The following is a 21,311-nucleotide window of genomic DNA, read 5'->3' as shown; positions in this document are numbered from 1 at the left end:
ACAAAAGAAATTTTGGGGGGTGATGGATATGTTCATTATCCTTATTGTGGTGATGGTTTCATGGGTATATACATACATCAGAACTGATTAAATTGCACACTATAAAAGTGTAGTTTATTCCCTATCAATTATACCTCAATAAAGCTGTTCTTAAAAGCTGCCTAAATTTTGTAATATCGAATTGTCCCTTTTTCATAAGCCTACTGAAAATCTTACACTACAGCAAAGCAACTGATGTAACTGCTTCAAATGCACCTTTTCCTTTGACCTTTACTCTATATAAACACAACCGTAAAAGTAAATTACTATTGGATGGAAAAGTGAACAAACTGGTCTCCCTAGATTGCACAATAAGCAGACGTTTATTGGCTTCAAATGAAGCCTGAATGTTTAGCTAAACTACCAGACTGAATGCTTGGTCACTTCATATTCAAAATACTATAACCACAAGCTGCCCTAAAGCGATTCATTAATTCAAATAAACATTTATTGCATATGTACTCTGTGTCCGGCATTGTCATGTGGGATTTCATACTGAATGGTCAGTACCAAATTACAATGCTCTTCTGCATCTTCTCTTGGAACAATCTGTAAGGTGTTAGTCATTGCATTTACATAACACAACTAAAGAATATCAATAGAAGTAGGCTGTGGACAGACTAAAATGGTGATTCTTCTAACACAACGTTAAAAAATACATGCTAATGGCTGGGCGCGGTGGCTCACGCCTGTAATCCTAGCACTCTGGGAGGCCGAGGCGGGCGGATCGTTCTGAGCTCAGGAGTTCGAGACCAGCCTGAGCAAGAGCGAGATCCCGTCTCTACTAAAAATAGAAAGAAATTAATCGGACAGCTAAAAATATATGTAGAAAAAATTAGCCGGGCATGGTGGCGTGTGCCTGTGGTCCCAGCTACTAGGGAGGCTGAGACAGTAGGATTGCTCGAGCCCAGGAGTTTGAGGTTGCTGTGAGCTAGGCTGACGCCACAGCACTTGCCCCAGGCAAGAGAGTGAGACTCTGTCTCAAAAAAAAAAAAATACATGCTAATGATGACAAAAGAATTGTACCCCAACAGCTTAGAATTTCAGAATGAGAGGTATTTCTTGAAGCCTAAGTGAATTCAGGACAGATAAAAAGAAAATACCTCCACACACAGCAAGAAGAATGGAGCCTGTTAGCTCCAAGAGGTCCTTCTGGCTTGGAAATATAAAAGGATATAGACAGACCCAAAATTATTTTAAAAAGTAATAACTAGGAATTTTTAACTAAACTGTCTAAAGACTGGTATCAAAGACAACATTCTGTACCATAGCATATTCTTTACTGCCAGTTTTAGAGACAACGTAGTGGCAGGACTAGGTGTATCCAACCACTTACCTTCCATGCACTGGCTTTCAGGCAGCCTTTGTCACCATAATCTTGCAGTCAGGCAAGGTCTCTTTGGCAAGATGACAAGACTATTTTAGACCTATGGGGTAGTCTAACCAGTAGTGCCATTATTACTCCTGACCATGGTTCAATATTGGCTTTAACCAGTGGCTTTAAATATTGAAAATAATTCTGATTGTAAATGGTAGCACTGTTTATTATATAAGCTAACAATTATATACATTTATAACAAACAACATACGTAAATGAGTAATTTACCCTCCGTTCCTCCAAAAAAGATTCTACATTTCATTAATGACAGCACGGAACAGCAGCTTTTGAATTATGCTCCTGGAGTCGTGGTGGAGCACCAGGCCAGCTTTCCACCGCCCCCTGACCAAAACCCCCATTTTACCTGTGCATATACTGGGGTTTCATGGATAACATATCCATAAAAGAAGTTTACAAACCACACAACTCCCACCCTTTTAGAATTTCTGTATGCTACTTTGCCATCTTTGAGACACTGAGTAAAATTTAAATTCAGAATGTACATTAGTTAAAAAAAAAAAAATAGAAGAGCTAGTTGAACAGCTTCTGCATTCTCTTTGTCCATTAAAAAAGACTATTCAGTAGAGAACATAAACAAGATCTTTCAGCTACTTAAAACTACAGAAACTATAGTCAAAGCACATGAGAAACATCTAGTCTATTTACACACAGAATATATACACATTACTTAGAATCACTTACTGGATTCTTTATATCTGCTAGGCAACACATTAGCCTAAATTCTACACACATTTAAACAGAAGTGCGTTTCAATTGTTTTATACTTTCCATGTTCTGACAAGCTCTTCCCTTAGACTAAATCTAGAGAGAAACATTTGGATTCACCCCCCCCATTACTTAATGCTCCTTCTTTAATTATATTTATCAGCCACTGAAAAATCCAAAAATTAAATAAGTAGAAATACTGCATGTGTGAAAGCAATCTTGTCATTTTAAGCGGTGCAACAGGAGTGACCTGACAAGCCCAGAGACAAACCGTAGGAGGGATTCAGGCCTTGCTCATCAGGGCCATGTAATTACCACCATCTGTAGGAGCTGCTTAGTCCCTCCCTGACATCTAGGCTGTGAACTTTCTTATTTTCAGTGACACTACCTTTGAAGAATGAATTAGTAGAGAACAAAGCTGATTACCTCTTAAAGAATAAAATCATTTCAGAAAACAGAATAAGCTATATCAGATACATTTTAATTATTTTTTCCAGGAGCTGATAAGGGCTGCCTCCAGAAATTAACATTCTTTCATTTCAGCTCTGTAACTGATTTTAAAAGTGATATAATTTGCAGGGGTCTGGGATCTTGGCCCAGAAATTTTCCATGTAATCACTTAACTAACCTATGCAGGACTCAAATCCATGATTTGATCTCATCATTAATTCCAAAACTTACTCTCTCTCCTAGTCTTGGAGTAGTTTTGGTAAAATTAAGAATACACAAAGTCTTAGTCTATTAGATATTTGTCCACACTCTATCCGAAAGAACAAACATTAATCTACAATTCAAATAAAAATGATCTGAATTTTTTAAAATAATCACTTATATCTATATATCCCTTATAGTAATTTAAAAAGCTGAGATGCTATAACTCAATTTGACTTCCTAGAGAGAAATGCTCTATTACATTACATCTTGCTAAATTACAATAGTCCCCAACCTTTTTGGCACCAAGGACCAGATTCATGGAAGACAATTTTTCCACGGACCAGGGGGCAACGGGACGTGTAGCTGGCGGTCAGGTCCCTAACAGCCCATGGACCGGTACTGGTCCACAGCCTGGCGGTTGAGGACCATAGTGCTAAAAGATTTGGAGCCAAATTTAATGAAAGTTCTTTGGTGAAATATTAAATAAATAAATAAATAAATAAAAGGCTCACATCTCTACTGTAGGGAAAAAAGGAATCTAGGCAATAAACAAAAGACTATTAATAAAAATATATGCAGTTTACTACAGTATCTTGTCATATGGCAGGGTGGCAGGACAAGGGTGTTTAATCTACGAAAGTAACACAACTATATTCATGCCTTAAAATTTAGAAAGCAAACAAGCCACCTTTCCCAAGTGTGAACATATTACTCTTTGTATAAACACAACTATGCTTTTCTAGTGTTTAAATTTAAAAAATTATAGCATATCCAAGCTACCAATGGTTTGGTTTTCCTGAATACAGAGGGAAGCCAGAGTTGGAAGCACACTCACCTCAAAATTAAAGGGTGAAAAAACCAAAGTCAAATTCCATTTCTAGACCAGTGTTCCAAAGGTTATTAAGAAACTGGAATCAGGAGTCAGATTTCAAGATGCCCAGATTTCAAATGTGCAATTCATTTTATTTTTATATAAAAGATGAATCTAATTTAACATCTGCTATTCAGAATACAAAATTTAAATCTTGATGTGAACTGAATTCTTACTTTTAAGGTGAACTTCCAGTCCTTTCCATTCACAAATAGGACTTGATTTATTAAGTTTCCTGCTTTGTATCTCCAGAGTTGATCAAAGCACATTTTCTTAGTACAATCTGTATTGTTCCAAGTGTTTTTATAAACATCTCTTTTCAGAGTTTATAGGAGTGATCTGAAATCACATCCAAGGTTTCATCCTATGAGTCAGTTATTCTTAAAAGGAAATAGAATCTCTCCGTCGTTATCACCTTTATTTCCCTATCTATCCCAAGTCCAATTCTAATCTGTCACGATTTTTTTAAAAAAAAAAATAATTGGCAGGATTGTCAGCAGATAATTACTAGTATTAAACACCAGACAGGGCAAAAAAACAAAGAAAAAGCGTAAGTTCATTACCTGGACATGAAAACTACAGGACTATACCATATCTGAACTTTTATAAATGTCCCTTTGCCAATAAGGATAACTCTCAAGGTTTGTCAACCATCCAGCCTTACGCTGGTAAATCTGTATTTCCTGTCCTCGTCTGGAGCCCAAACAATCCATCCAACGGCCGGCTGCACGTGGCCACCTGCATTCGTTCATTCATACATACTGACGCCATGTTCAGTCTGCGTGGGCTCTGGAGAGTCACAGCAAAGAAAATAGTCCCTATCCTCTTTTAGGGCTGCTAATAGTGAAGGACGCCAAGTCAATCAAATAATCACGAAAGTATACAACATACAAACTGGTAGCCCATGTCCCAGAGTAAGCTGATCTAAAACTGAACTTGGTTTACTTGCTGCACGCAGCCTCTTCACCCCTGAACCCTGTTGTTTGACAGAAACAGTGCTGTTGCGCATTACCAAAGCCACAGACGTGAGAGGCATTCCTGACCTTCGCCTTCTTCCTCAGATTTTCTCAATCTCTGGGTCCGGCAGGTATTCAGAGTAGATGTGCATAGATGGCTCTGCCAGAACAACCCTTCCCCGCTTCTAGAAACTCTCAGTGATGGTGGTAGAGAGCTTCCAACAAAGACCCCACAGCAAGCCAAGAGTGCTCCTGGGGCTGGGCGTGGCGGCTCACACTTGTAATCCCAGCACTTTCAGAGGCCAAGGTCGGTGGATGGCTTGAGGCCAGGAGTTTGTGACCAGACTGGGCAACACAGAGTGATGGCATCTGTCTATTAGTACCAGCTACCCAAGAGGCTGAGGTGGGAGGATTGCTTGAGCCCAGGAGTCTGAGGCTGCAGTGAGTTATGATTGCACCCCTCTAAAGCCTGGGCAACAGAGTGAGACCCTGTCAAGAAAGGAAGAGAAGAGGAGAGAGGAGAAAGAGAAAAGAAAGAAAGGAGTGCCCTGGAATTTTAAAAACCAAAGCTGGGAGTGAGAAGCTCTTTGCTTCCTCTTGATTGGGGAGTGTGAGGATGACCCGTGCCCCATGATAATGAATACCACTTCTAATCCCTGAAGTCCCTAAAGTTGTCCTGGTTACTGCATTTCATTCCTTTTGCAACCTTCTCCAGTAATCTTCCAATTAATCCCCCTTTAACTTAAGATAGTTTGAGGGAAGTTTCTGTTAACTGCAGCCAGGAGTCCTGGCCAGTACCCCCTCAACATCTCCAGCCTCTGACTTTTCCACTCTACCCCCAGTGCCCTGGTTCAGGCCCTCAGCAACTCTCACCTGGATTAACGCAACAGCCCAACGGGTCGCCTGTCTCCAGTGCTGCCCCTCACATCCAGCACCCACAGTGTAGTACCCAGAGTGACCACCTCGCTCCCCCTGCTGGACTCTTCAGTGGCTCTCCATCACTGAGGACAAAATCTCAATCTCTTAACAAGACACACCCAACTTTCTATAATCAATCCTCCTCTCCAGCCAAGTAACGGTTACCCCTTGCCTCACATTTGTTATGTCCTGACCATGCAGAACTACTTGGGTTTGGGCTTAAACACACTCACACATATGCACACACCATGGTGGACTGATTGGTAAGCAGGACGTTTTTTTTTCTGAAAGCTTTGAAAACCTGAAGAAGTTAAAGAAAAGTGGTTTTCTTGAGGCTCCCTTCTAGGCATCAAAGTCATCACACCTATGTCTACATTTTATTGCAGCAACAATCCTAAATATGGCTGCTGTGAGGTATCTGGTGCCAGCGTCCATGGAACACACAGCAACAAGTAACTGGAAGAGAGAATCGCAGACTGTAACAGAAAGTTCTGATCACCTACCCATGTTTGTTGACTGAGCACCAGTGGCAACTCTTCCATGAGGCATTCTCACCCACACAGAGGAGAGTGCCCCTCCACCCTTCTGTGTACTTCCACTATCCTCTATGGAAGCTTTCAGCATGGCATGCGAGCTCTTGCTCCTTAAGGATAGGACCATATTCCTCTTACCTCTGGAAACCCAAGCCCTGTCAAATGCTTAGTACATATTAGACACTTATAAGTATTCACAGAATGATGCATGCATTCTAAGGTAGGCAGAACATTGAAAGACATCATTCTGATTTAAGAAGAAAAAAAGCACATTGAGTGTCAGTTAGGAAACTTAGTCTTCTCACATTGAATTAGATGAGAATATTTGAAGACTCAAAAGATGTTAATACCACTAACCCATTCTGTAGTTAACCAAGCGACCATTTAATTTTGCACAAAATTTTAAAATGGGAGATGTCTAGAAATAAGGTATGATTTTTTAACTTTTAGAAAATTTCTAACAGAAAGAAAACTGTACAAGGAACCAAAACAAATTGGTAAATTAGACTCCATCAAAATTAAAAACTATTTGCTTCAAAGAACATCAAGAAAATAAAGACAATCCAAAGAATGGGGAAAACATTTTATAATTTACATGTATCATATCAATACACGATAAAGATAGGTGTATGTGTGTATATATCCAGAATACATAAAGAACTATTAAAACTCTACAGTAAAAGGACAACCCAATTTTAAAAATGGGCAAAGAAGTTGAATAGGTATCTCTCTAAAGAAGATATGCAATGCCAACAAGTACGTGAAAAGATGTTCAGTATCATTCGTCGTCAGGGAAATGCAAATCAAAACGAGATACCTCTTCACACCCATTAGGATAGCTACTATGAAAAACAAACATGGAAAAAAGTGTTGGGAAAGACCGAGAGAAAACTGGAACCCTCAAACACTGCTGATGGGAATGTAAAAGGTGCAGCCACTTTGGAAAACAGTCTAGCAGTTCCTCAAAAAGTTAAACATATAACCTAGCAATTCTACTTCTAGGTATATACTCAAAAGAAATGAAAACATATATCCACTCAAAACTTTATACACAAATGTTCACAGCAGCATGATTCATAATGGCTAAAAAGTGGAAACCACCCAAATGACGATGATAAATAAACAAAATATGGTATATCCATACCATAGAATAGTATTCCGCAATAAAAAGGAATGAAGCTTTCATACAAGCTACAACATAGATGAACCTCAAACCCATGCTAAGTAACCGCCAGACACAAAAGGTCACATATGATATGATCCTATTTGTACAGTATGTCCAGAATAGGTAAATCCACAGACAGAGAAAGTAGATTAGTGGCTGCCAGAGGCAAGACAGAGGGAAGAATAGAAAGTAACTGCTAATGGGTACGGGGTTTCTTTTAGGGGGGATGAAAGTGTTCCGGAATTAGTAGTGATCGGTGTACAACACTGTGAGTATACCAAAAATCACTGAATTGTATACTTTAAAAGGATAAACTTTAGGGTATGTGAATTATATCTTAATAAAGCTGTTATTTTTTAAATGGCTACACAAAGTCATATAATAGCACCTCCGGTGCAGGGGCCCAGCTGAATCACCCTGCCTGCTACAGGATAATCTGTCGTAAAAACACACAATCTGTTCAAACAAGGAAATAATTTATTTTCCTACCAATAAATCCCTACAGCAGCCAACCATAAAACCAAATCCATAATAAAAAGAGGAAAGAACAAAAGAGTATGCAATTCACAATTAGCTGGCAGGTAGGGAATGGGATTAACCAAAGACTGTAGAAAGAAAAATGTTTATCAGAACTGCTCACTTCCCTTTGATTACACTGATTTAAACAAGTCAAAGTCCTTTTAACTCATGAAAAAATGTGCCAGCTTCGTTATTAGCACAGAGCAAGGAAAAACAAGCATTCTCTCCTCTAACCAAATTAACATCACGCAGAAGGTCTGTTTGTACTTGGCAGCCATGAACCTTTCATCTGAGAGCTCTGCTAAATTAAACAAGCCTATGCTGTATTGAACACGGTGAGCCAGACACCCTGGCAGACTCCTAGACTTCATCAGTTGATGTTGAAGAACACTGGAAATAAAGAGGATGGTGAGAATGGTGGTGGTGCTGGTGTTGCTGGTGATAAAGTAGCTTTATCTTCATTCTTTGCAACATTTCAACATCTGCAACAATGGAAACGTGCTAACAACACCTTTGTCTGTCAAAGACAGCATAGATTTTGGAGCCAGAGAGATCTGGATTCAAGGCACAGATTTTTTAGGGGTTTTATTTGTTGTTATTGTTTTTTAACCTACTAGCTGCATGCCCAAGGAAAAATTTCACAATCTCACTGAGCCCTTCTAGTCTCTAAACTGAGGTAATTACATATATCCTCAAAGAACTGTTGTGAGAACAAAACGAGGTAGTGCACACAAAGGGCACAGCACAATCATCAGGTATATGCCCACCATAAAAATCTTCACTGCTCTCCACTCTTCATTTTAGAGCTTACATCAGAATATACGTCATGGTCATCGGCCATCCTTCTACCCAAGGACAGCCACACAACTGAAGATCCTACGAAGATTTCATGTTAATAAATTGTTCCCCTCCACCCACCACCCACCCCATAGAATTGAAGGTAAGAAAGCCATGAATAAAGTCTTTTAAATGTATTAAATCAGGGCACGACACAAAGCATTCATTCACCTAAGAGGTATTTAAAAGCACTGAACTCAACGAGACACACCAAGAGAAACACTTACTATTAGAGGGAAATGCATATTTTGCAGTGCAATAATTGGTAACCTTTCCATAAAGATTGATGCAATCTGATTATAATTCCCAAGTGTCAGCAATCAGTTCTTAAGGTAAAAGAAAAAGGAAGTGGGATGGTTTCAAGCACTCCAGAAAAGACGTAGGAGGATATCCTTTCCCACTGACAGCAATTAATGTTTGAGTGATGGCTGCTAGAACGTTCAGACTGAAAAACTTCGTTACATTAGAACACACTGAAATATATTTAAAACAACATTTACTGGGTTCAACATATACAAACACTTAACCCTCACCTGGATCTAGGTGTCCTCTCTGAACAAACTGAAGAAGGAAAAGCTTGTGTGAAATTCCAATATTTGTCATTGCATAGCTGTAAGGGAGGAAACAATAGTTCTCAGCCATATTCCCATGTTGAATGTCTATTTAAAGAGAGTATCTAGACTCTGCAGTAAGAGAGTCAGACTCCTCTTGTCCAGCTTCGCAACACTAGGCGAAACTTCTAGGGTTAGGAAAGAAGGAAATTTCTCAAGGGGGATGGGACATTCAGAGATTAGGGATGTCCCTAGGGAGTTTCACTGAGCTCATTACAGAACTTATGACCCAAAGCTACTGTTCTGCCCTCCCCTTTCCAAAACTCTACCCTTAAGACTGAGTTAATAATGCCCCTGGAAGAGACCAACTCAGTTACGGAAGCCCTGAGTGTTGGCTTTGCTAGGAATCTATTATCTACACCACATACGAGCACTTTAATTTGTTTTCCTCCTACTATAGTTCAATACTCTCATCCTGATCATAAAACAGTTTCAACTGAATATTCTACTGCCACAAATGCTGAATATGAAGACAGAACTTTTCTCCTCTGCCCAACTTTCCAATCAAATGACCACTTACCCTGCCAGTCTAAACTTTAAGCTTTATGACTAAAATAGGAAGAAACTGTTGCAAATGCACAAAATAACAACCCATTAAAGATGTAAAGAAAGTTTTAAAATCTCCTGTTTTAAGTACAGTATAAAATTTTTCACAAATGCAGCTAAGAGGAGAAATAAATACTACAGCCTTAATTTTAATTAAAACTTCTTTTAATTACTACTAATAACTCCTCACTTTCCAGGAATATTTTTAGGATCAGGGTTTTAAAGCATGCAATTAAAGAAATTAACTCATCATTAAAACGAAAACTACCATATAAGCGAATTCCTGTATTGCCACAGAAAAGAGATTCAAGAACCCAACACTCTTGTTTATTTTAGAAAACAAATGCGAGACCACTAGCCACAATAAGACATCAGAGGGAAAAGTCCAGGAAAATCTCATTAATTTAGACCCTCCTAATGAAGACTCAATAATATCCTTTCACATCTGCCTAGATTTAACTTTGGACTATTTATTAAGAAATGGGTTGCTAGGCAAATTAAAGTGCAAATAAAAATTGCTAGAGGATTATTTAATCGATTTAAACATTTTTACATGCAAATGCTGCCAAAATACTATTGCTCATGCACTCTTTACAATCCCATATTCCAATGGAAACAAAGTGGATGAAACCAGAGACCCAAATATTGCTTAAATCTGTTAGATAATTGTTCCGTCCTCTCTGTTTAGTTTGGCTGTGAAAAACTGGTTTAGGAGTCAGGAAAGCTTAACAGGCAGGATACTGGACAAAGATTTATACATTATTCTCAAGAGCTGGCAATCTATTCCTCTACTTTTGTTTTTAATAAATGCCACACCATACAATTAAAATATAATTCAACTTATCGCCATTATAATTAAAAATATATTTTGGGGCATTCATTTTATCCTTATCTTCAAATAACATAATTGTGAAAAATATTCTCATGTCTATACCAAGAAACATAAACAGGATTCTTTAAGAAGATCTAGTATCCTACCTAGTTTAGACACTTACTTTGCCCTTAACAACAACAAAAACAAACAAAAAAGCAGATTCAGAAAATAAATGGGGTATAGTCCAAATCAAAATTCCAAACAAAGTGTCATAAAATGTTATGGTAGCAAGTGTCACTATAATTATGCATGTCTAGTTTTAGGTACGTATAAAAATCACAGATGCTAGATTTCTTATCCAAAGTTAAGGCACTTTTCATTTACATCTTAATGCTAACTTAACAATGACAGTATCATACACCAACCACTAATTCCTTCAAAAACGATGTGGGTGTTTGCTGTGTATGTGTCAGGTATTGTATTAGGTGCTAGATGTAAACTGGTGAATGAAACACCAGTTGGACCACTTGGTCCCTGCTCTGGTGGTATACTGTCAACAATGTTAACTTGGAGTGAAAAGAAAAGCACCCACATTAAAGGCAATCTATATAAAAAGATGCATTTTATACCTAGGAAAAAGAGGTGACTTTTTACCGGCTTTTTTTTGTTTTTTGGTGACAGGGTCTTGCTCTGTCGCCCGGGCTAGAATGCAGTGGTGCAATGACAGCTCACTGAAATCTCAAACTCCTGGGCTCAAGCAATCCTCCCTCCTCAGCCTCCCAAGTAGCTAGGGCAACAGGCACACACACCACCACACACCTGGCTCATTTTTAAAAATTTTTTGTAGAGACAGGGTCTCAATATTGTACCCAGGCTGGTCTCAAACTCCTGGCTTCAAGTGATCCTCCTGTCTCAGCCTCCAAAAGTGCTAGAATTACAGGTGTGAGCCACCATACCCGGGTTAATTGGTTTTTTATATTAAGTCCAGGAACAAACCATAGACAATGTCAGTCGGTATCTGCTAACCCTCCTTAAGTAACTTTTATTTGAATGAAATAAAATCTGAAGCAAACATGAAATTAGAAATGACACTTGTATCAGAAACTGGTAAAATCCTTTGGACAGAAGAGATTCAATATCAATATATATATATGTTTACATGTGAATGCATATTCACATAATTCACATAATTCAAGAATATTACGTTATCATCCGAGTTTGTAAATCATATTCTATTAATATATACTATCCTGAGATTGGTACCCATGTTTGAAAGATGTTAAACAATTCCTAAAACAAACTCCCCCGTAAATGAATAAAAAAACAAAGGTATTGCTCTCTAAGGAGGAAAACTTTCAGCATTCAAAACAGTAACAGTTAGCTGACCAATGACATTTAAATGTTTCTAATGAATTAATCAAAGCAACACTTTAAAACAAAGAACTCAACATATTTTAACATTTTCATCACATTTAAAGTTCAATAGTGTCTCATTTATGCATGAGAACCACAGGTATGTTCTCAATAAGAAAATTCTGTAGTAAGAATATCAAATGAAACATGTCTTTGAAAACATAAAAGGTATATTCCAATCAAAAACCTTGCTATCTCAGAAAAAAATACTATTTTTTTCTCCTATTTGATTGGCAAAGATTAAAAAGTTCAACAAGTTACATACAGAGAAGAACGCAGAGCAAGATGGTGGAATAGGACTCTCCAGTGATCGTCCTCCTGCAGAAACATTAACTTGAACAACTACCCGTGCATGAAAATACCTTCACAGAGCTAATAGAAACAGGTGAGAGATCACAGTACCGGTTATAGCACAACAATGAGAAAAAAAAACGCATCAAAGAGGGCAGAAAGGACAGTTTTACATTACCTGTGTCACCCCTCCCCCACCCCCAGGCAGCACATGTGGAGAGAGATACCATCCACTTGGGGGAAAGAGAGGGAAGTGAGCACAGGACTTTGCCTTGGACCCTAACGCCAGGCCCACCACAGTAAAACCCAGCACCATGCCGACCCCCCATGGCCCCTGACTCTAAGCCAGTACCCAGGGACTGAGCCTCCAGACCTGTCCCAGCACCAGGGTGACACGTACAGCCCCTGCGCCACAGACTCCACCTCCAGTCCACATCACCACCGGCCAACCACACATCCTTGAGCTTTGGAAACTCTCAGTGGTAGGTAGGTGTTAGCAGCCGCAGGCTTCAAGCAACCAAATTGGAAAGAAAGAAGTTAAATTGTCCCTGTTTGCAGATGACATTAGCTTATATATACAAAGCCCTAAAAATTCTACCAGAAAACTGTTAGAATGAATAAACAAATGCAGTAAAGTTGCAGGACACAAAATCAACACACAAAAATCAGTAGCGTTTCTATACCGTAACAGTGAACTATCTGAAAAAGAAATCAAGAAAACAATCCCATTTACAATAGCTACAAGATAAAAATAAAATACTTAGCAATAAACATAACTAAGGAGGTGAAAGATTTCTACACTGAAAACTATAAAACACTGATCAAAGTGAAGACAACACAAATAAACGGAAAGATTTATGGATTTAAAAAGTTAATACCGTTAAAACGTCCATACTACCCAAAGCGATCTACAGATTCAGTGCAATTCCTATCAAAATACCAGTGACATTTTTCACAGAAATAGAAAAAAAAAAAAAACCCTATAATTTGTATAGAAGCACAAAAGACCCTGAATAGCCAAAGCAATCCTGAGTAAAAACACAGAGTTGGAAGCATCACACTACCTAATTCAAATTGTACTACAAAGCTACAGTAACCAAAACAGCAGGACGCTGGCATTAAAAACACACACACACAGACCAATGGAACAGAACAGAGCCCTGAAATAAATCCACGCACTTACGGTCAACTGATTTTCAACAAAGGTGACAAGAACAAACAATGGGAAAGGACAGCCTCTTCAATAACTGATGCTGGGAAAGCTGGATATCCACATGCAGAAAAACGAAATTAGACTCTTATCTCACACCACCTACAAAAATCAACTCAAAATGGATTAAACACTTAAACCTAAGAACTGAAACTGATACTGCTAGAGGAAAACATAGGGGGAAAGTTTCATGACATTGGTCTGGGCAATGATTTTTGGATATGAACCCCAAAACACAGGCAACAAAAGCACAAATAGACAAATGGGATCACATCAAACTAAAAAGCAAAGAAAACAATCAACACAGTGAAGAGACAACCTACAGAATGGAAGAAAATATTTGCAAACTATACATCTGATAAGGGGTTAGTACCCAAAATTTATGACTCAAACTCAATAGCAAAAAAACAAATAACCCAATTAAAAAATGGGCAAAGGACCTTAATAGACATGTCTCAAAAGAAGACATACAAATGACCAACAGGTATATGAAAAAATGCTCAACATCACTAATCATCAGGGAAATGCAAATTAAAACCACAATGAGGTATCACCTCTCTCCTGTTAGAATGGGTATTATCAAAAACACAAAAGGTAACAGATGTCAGTGAGGATGTGGAGAAAAAGGAACCCTTGCATACTGTTGGTGGGAATGTAAACTAGTACCGCCATCATGGAAAACAGTATAGAGGTTCCTCAAAAGCTTAAAAATAGAACTACCATATGATTGAGCAATCGTATTGTTCAGGAGATATCTGAACTCCTGTTTACTGCAGTATTATTCACAGCAGCCAAGATATGAAATCAACCTAAGTGTCCATCAATGGATGGTAAGAAAATGCGGTGTATATATACACAATGGATAGCATTCAGCCATAAAAAAGAAGGAAATCCTGCCATTTGCAACAACACGGATGAACCTGGAAGACATTACGTTAAGTGAAATACGCAAGATAGAAAGACAAACACCACATGATCTCACTCATACATGGAATCTAAAAAAGCCGATCTTGCAGAAATAGAGAAGAGAATGGTGGTTACCAGAGGCTAGGCAGTTGGGAGGGAGGCCCAGGGTACTGCAGAGATGTTGGTCAAATAATACAAAATTACAGTCAGAAGGAATAAGTTCAAGAGATCTATGGTACAGCATGGAGACTATAGTTAACGATAATATATTGTATTCTTAAAAAAATGCTAAAAAAGCTAAGAGGGTGGATGTTAAATATTTTCATCACAAAAATGATACCTATGTGAGGTAATGCATATCTTAATTAACTAGATTTAACCATTCTACAATATATATATACTTCAAAACATGCTATACACAATATACAATTTTATCTGTCAATTTAAAATAAATAAATAAATAAATTTGGGGAAAAAAATTACATACACATTAAAAAAGAGATTAACAAAACTCAGTGTAGGCAAGAGTATGGAAAACAGGACTCTCGTGGACTTTAGGTAGGGGTATGAATTAGTAGTCTTTATAGGACAGGCAAGCCACATGTATCAACATTTAAAATGTGTATAATCTTTGACCAAGCAGTTACATGTCTGAGAATAAACAAGAATGCAATGATATAAGTAGAGGGTTGATCAACATATCATTATCTACAAGAAAGGAAAACTACAAACAATCTAAAAGGTCACTAAAACAGTGTTTAAAGTATAGTGCCTCTAAAGAATGGGAATTTTATGCAGTCAGTAAAATGATCATGTATGATCATGCATGTCTTTTCCAACTCTCGTACAGAGATGTACAAAACATATTGCATTAAAAAAAGGCCACCATATATAGTGTAAACCAATGTATTTAAAATTTTGTATATAAATACTTCTTTATTCATAGATAAATTTCTATAAGTATATTCACCAAAATATTAACAGCAGTCATTTCTTGGTGGTAGGAGTTGGCTGCTTACTTTTGTCACTATGTCATTTTATATTGATGGAAGTTTTTCTATTATAATAAGAAAACATAACAAATTTTTATTTAAGCAAAAGTATTGGCATCTCACCAAAAGTGGCTTCAAATTCTTTCAACTCCCTATGTTGAAAAGAAAGTATTCATTGAATGTTGCAATTATACATTATATATAACCACCAAAAATAGCTTATGGGTTTCTACCTACCAGATTTCCTTCTTGGTACTACACTTTAAAACAATGTGATAACGTGAATTTAAAGATTAGAGTCAAAGAGGCATAGAAGGCTAAATGACCTTATTCAAACAGCCCATGTTCTTGGCATCCACCTTAAGAATCCTAGGTTCTATGAACTTAAAAACACTCCAAAAACAATCTCCCTGTTATCCTCTTATACCTTAAGAAAGCAGGCTATGGAGAGGAATTTAAGAAAAGGAAAAACAAAAAAACAAAAGGAAACTTCCTTTTCTTAAAAGAATCAAATGATAAAAAAACTTACCTCCGTAAAATATTTAATTATTTTCCTGTCTTACATTCTCTTTCTTAGCACCTTTATTGTGAACCTGGGGGGAAAAAAGTAAAAATTACTTTTTATTGAACACCTAGTACATGCCGGGCAGGGTAATTAGAGAAAGCCTCCCGGAGAACGTAAAGTCTGAGATGAACTGGAAAGAACAAGACAGAAGTTACTAAAATGGGATGGCTGGGACGGAAAGCAAGAAGCTGAAAGTGTAATCAAAACTTTACCTAAATTGTTCAAGAACCATAAATAACTATATTCAACAAATGCGTTTGGAACACTGTAGCAGGTAACAGTTAGGACACTGGGCTCAGAGCATCTGCCTCTGAATTCCAGCTCTACCCCTTCCTAGCTAGATGACCTTGGGCAAGTCATTTCACCTCTGTGTGCCTGTATCCCCATATGTATAATAATAGTACCCAATTCATCGGATTGCTGAGGATTATATGAAATAATCCACATTAGGGACTCTCAAGCAGTTCCTAGAACATAACATTTAAGAATAAATGTTAATTATTTGTATTATTTTTTAAGCTATCCACTTTTCTGGGAATTACTTTTATTATTATAAGCTCTTACCATATAATAAATCTGTCTCTCACCACCTCCACCATTAATAAATAATAAAGTATAATAAATATAATTATTATTACTATTATTTTAAAAGGGCATAATCCTTGCCTTCCAGGGGCTTACAGTGTACTGGGTGAGATAAGAGTTACCCAAACACAAAATATAAGGCAAAAAAGAAAGATTAAAGTCAATTATTCATTCATTTATTGAACAAATATCGGAATGTCTAATCTTTGCTAGGTATTTTGCTGGCTGCTAGGCATTCTCTGGTGTACAGGACAAACAGTTTCTCTCCTCACAGAGTTTCCAATGCACTGAGGCCCACGCTATGTGACATAAACTACATGAGGAGACAGATACTGTTTTCTACTGGGTTGGGGGCATTACATATCTGAACTGTAAGAATTAGGAAGTAAAACATTCTGGGTGGAAGGGATGGTGTTCCAGGAAACGCAGGACCTGTGGGGACTGCTAAGTAGCATCACTGTTAGGGTGCACCCAGGAAGAAATAGGTAGTAAGGCTAGAAAGTAGGAGGGAGGCCTCGAATGCCAGGCTGAATTTGTCCTCTGTTCCCAAGAACATTGGTTATCCTGCTCAAATTGAACAAAAGCTTAGTTTTAACTTCAGTCCTAGTATCTTTTGATTGTTTTTCTTCACGGTTTCTTTCTTTCTTTGTCTTTTGAAAGAGAGAGGGGTAAGAGTGGGACAAGAAAAAGGGAGCAGTACCCTCAGCCTATGTGGGCAGCGGTGGTGGGAGTAAATGAGTGCTAAGTGATGAGTGTGACAGGTTTTCTCTTTTAACCCCTCCAGCATTCTCACAAAGACTGTATTGTTCCTTTTACAGATTAAGAAACTGAGGCTCGGAGAAGTCAAATAGATTTTAAGTTCATAAATTTAACATTATCTTGACTTTTTAGAAGATTTTTTTTCCCTGGAACTAGAGAAAATGATTCTAAAGTTCACATGGAAAAATAAACAAGCAAGAATTGCCAAGAAAATGAAGAGCAACAAGGGGAAACTAGTTTTAAAAGATATTTAAAATGTTTATAAAATCAATAATGTGGTACTGGTATACGAACAGAATGACTAACGGAATAGAATGCAAAGTTTAGAGATGTACCCCAATACACCCAGAAATTCACAACACAGTAAAAGTATATTCAAAGACGGACTCTGAAACAAATGGCTAAAGATAACTGGTAGCCATATGGAAAAAGATACAGCTGACTCTATACATCACTCTGAACACCAGAATAAATTCTAGATGAACCAAAGATTTAAGTATAAAAATGAATCCATAAATAGTGCTAAAAAAAAACATGGGCAAATTCCAGAAATCTTGGAGGTCAGACACCATAAAAGATTAACATTAATTATATAAAATTTAAAGAAAACCAAATTTAAGCCTTCTTTATACCAAAATACATGAAAGTAGATTTAAAAAACAAATGACAAACTGGGAGAAACTGCAACTCACATCACAAAGGGCTAAACTAATCTAATTTATTAATTCCTAGAAATTGATAAGAAAAAATAATCCAAAAGAAAAATGTGCAAAGGGCATGAACAGATAATTCATAGAAAAAGAAACACAAATAGGCTTTAAGATTAAGAAAAGATGCTCGGCCTCATTCATAATGAAAGCAATGCACATTAAAACTACACTGAGTTATCATTTCCCATTTATGAGACTGATACAAATCCAGAGGTTGGTAAACAGTTTGTTGGAGAGGTTATGGAGAAACAAGTACTCTCATATATTACCTGTGGGAGTTCAAAATGGTGCCACCCTGAAGGAGGCTAGTATTTATCAAAATTATAAATGCAACATCCACTGACCCAGGAATCCCATTTCTGGGAGCATACCCCGCAGATGTGCCTGTGCATATACAAAATAGTATGTGTACAAGATTATCTACAGGGGGGACAAGACAGAATTAGCAATCAGACCTCTCAAAATAAGCCTTGTGTTCTCTATGAAGATTTTATCTACACAAAAAGAATTTTTAAACATTAAGAGTAACTCACAGAAAGAAGAGAAAGAGAACTACCTATAAACCAGAGTCAAAAATCAAGCATTAAAAAAAGAGGAATTTTTTTTGAAATTAGATATTGATAAGCAATTTTAGTGCGACCATCACTATGAGACAATGTGTTTTTTTCCCCCTCAATCAGCCAAAAAGCATATCATAATAATCTATAAAAAAGCTATTTGGAGGGGTGAGCAATTGAGAGAATAGAATGGTACAATGAGAAGGATGCTCTAGTCCAGTGGTTCTCAAAGTATGGTCCATGGACCAGCAGCATCAGCATCACCTCATAACATGTGAACAATGCAAATTCTCAGGCCCCAGCCCACACCTACTGAATCAGAGACTCTGGAGGAGTAGGCTAGCAACCTTGTAATACACACTCCAATTTGAGAGCCACAGATCTGGTCTGGTAGTTCTCATATGTTCATGTGCATCACAATGGGGTTTAGGGTTGGGGAGAGTAGGATCTTGTTAAAATGCAATTCTGGTTCAGTTGATCTGGTGTGGGCACCAGAGTCTGCATTCAAACAAGCTTCAAGATGCTGCTGATGTGCTGATGGTTTAGGGACCACACTTTGAGAAGTAAAGTTGAAGTCCACCTGGGGAAGAAGCTATGCAAACAGTCTTCATGTGGTTGAGTTTGCTGTGACACCTGCACTCAGTATCAGACAGAAAAAGTCCTTACACAGGTTTCCTGGATAAGGGATACCACGGAACTAGCTTCCCATATAAATTGTGTACTTCACACAGAACATGTTGTCGAATATATTTCTTATTAAAACAATAATAACTATGCGTCATGAAAATCCAATTTCTCATATAAAAAAATTTTCATTTGTCTGTGCAATAACATGCCTTCCAAAAAAAAAAAAAAAAAAAAAAAACTCACCAAAAAACCATTTTCATACAACTGCCTGGTTATATTATCTGATTAACTTTACCTCAAACATATTAACCACACCATCTGCTCGCCATGAAAAATCACCAAGCAGTGTGTTTCCTTCTAAACATTTTCAAAAAAATGGTTCTTATATTTACAAACATTGATTCTCTATTTGTTTTACATGGGGGGAATATCTCTACAGGACTCTTCTGAGTAAAGAATTCTAGTTTAAATGGAAGGGTCTAGAAATGCTGCATATCTTCATTTTGTAAGTCATCCTTTAGATAAAGTTTGTGGTGTTGAACATTGACTAATGTGCTAACATTTTTACAAATATTCCCTATGTCACTGAATCTAAGATGCCATCAATTTTAAGACACATTCCTAATTAATGCACCACTAAGAAAACAGAAAAGTTGCCAATTAAACCATAACATGACAATTTTAAGATGTCATTCCATCTCAGATGTGCGTCTTAAAAATCAATGAAATATCTTCATTATAAATCACAGAGATATGTGCACAGTAAATATATCCTTCTATTTTGACAAGTCATTACTTATAAGTCTGTTTCCATAACAGCTTTCAAAAGTAACAAGCAACGAATAATAAACATCTTAAAGCAAGAAGCAACTTATCCAACAAAAGGCAAAATAAACTTCCTTTTCAGATTTAAACAAGAGTTGAAGAAATTTATGTTACTATGCAGCTACAAATGGTCTTGAGTTGAACTTTAACTCAATTTGCATTTTCCTCTATGCAGCAAGACTAGCAGAGTTTGAAAAGACAATTTCTAATAAATCATACTATGAGGTCTGATATGTGATTATAGGCAATTTTAATTTTCACCTTTGAACACATTTGCATTTTCCAAATTCTCTAATATGGACATTAGTAACTAAAAAAGATTATTTAAAAAGTGATTACACTAATTTATATTTTACTCAACTCAGACCTTTTCATTCTATACATTATTAATGTCACTTCCCAACTCCTCCAAGGGACTGCAACTGTCCCCAAGGAGCATTTTTAATTATCGAAGACACTGGAGACACCACTGGCATTTAGTTTGGGGGCCAGGGTCTAGACTTCACACAATGCATGGGTGGGATAGATCTGTACAATCAAGATTCACCCTGGTCCCAAGAGTCTTTTGAATATCCAAGCAGATCAAGCCCACCATAAATTGACATCACTTTACAACGCAATATTGAAGAGTTTTTACAAGAAATTATGGGGAAACTCCAGTAATGTAGGAGAAAGCAGCAAGGAAAGCTTAAATAGAATAAGGAAAAACTGTCTAAAAACTAGTGATTACTTTCTCACACCACGCACTGTTAACAAAGGATTGCAATATCATAATACTGAGCCTATGTAAAAGACTTAGATATTGAATCCCAAAATTTCAATCTTGTTAATATTTTATTATTACCAATGGTAAGTGCTAGGAAGCCGGTGTTGTCCCTTTAAGAAGCAGTACCCCAAAGTTTGTGACACACAAGATATTCCATGATATACTTCGAAAACGTGGCATCCATGAAGGGATTATACTATTATTTATGTGTTGATTGTGAGACAGTCTGTAATCTATCTGAATTGATCTGGCCATGTTATCCCCAGTTCAATCTAGGGTCTATTCGCATAAATAGGTTATCCCAACACTGGGTGTTTTTCCCCCAGTGTCCATCTATATCTGTTCTTTTTCTTGTTTGAAATAGCTCCTGATATATTTTTCTTAACTAATCCAAATGCATTCATTAGAAGCAGGTAGAAGCACCCTAGTACGTGCTGTCTTCTAGCACAGTAGTACGTGCCAGGTGTAAATGCTATAGCGATGCCTGTCATATATTCTTTCATTTCTCCCTTACATTTAAATGAATGCACCATACTGA

The 21,311-nt window shown here is 37.3% G+C and overlaps 1 protein-coding gene across 1 annotated transcript in view; it reads right to left on the bottom strand.

Moving 5' to 3' along the window:
- MKL2 (MKL/myocardin-like 2) overlaps positions 1 to 15,974 on the bottom strand; it is a 165,882-nt gene extending 149,908 nt beyond the window's left edge. Inside the window, exon 1 of the mRNA XM_012647813.1 lies at positions 15,909 to 15,974. The gene's annotated coding sequence lies outside the window, so the exon portion shown is untranslated. The remainder of the gene's footprint in view (positions 1 to 15,908) is intronic.
- Between the last annotated feature and the right edge of the window lie 5,337 nt (positions 15,975 to 21,311).

The sequence above is a fragment of the Propithecus coquereli genome, unplaced genomic scaffold, assembly GCF_000956105.1.
Source record: "Propithecus coquereli isolate 6110/MARCELLA unplaced genomic scaffold, Pcoq_1.0 Scaffold27, whole genome shotgun sequence".
Classification (NCBI taxonomy): domain Eukaryota; kingdom Metazoa; phylum Chordata; class Mammalia; order Primates; family Indriidae; genus Propithecus; species Propithecus coquereli.
Note: the sequence above shows the minus strand (reverse complement) of the source record. Positions and strands in the feature narration are given on the sequence as shown.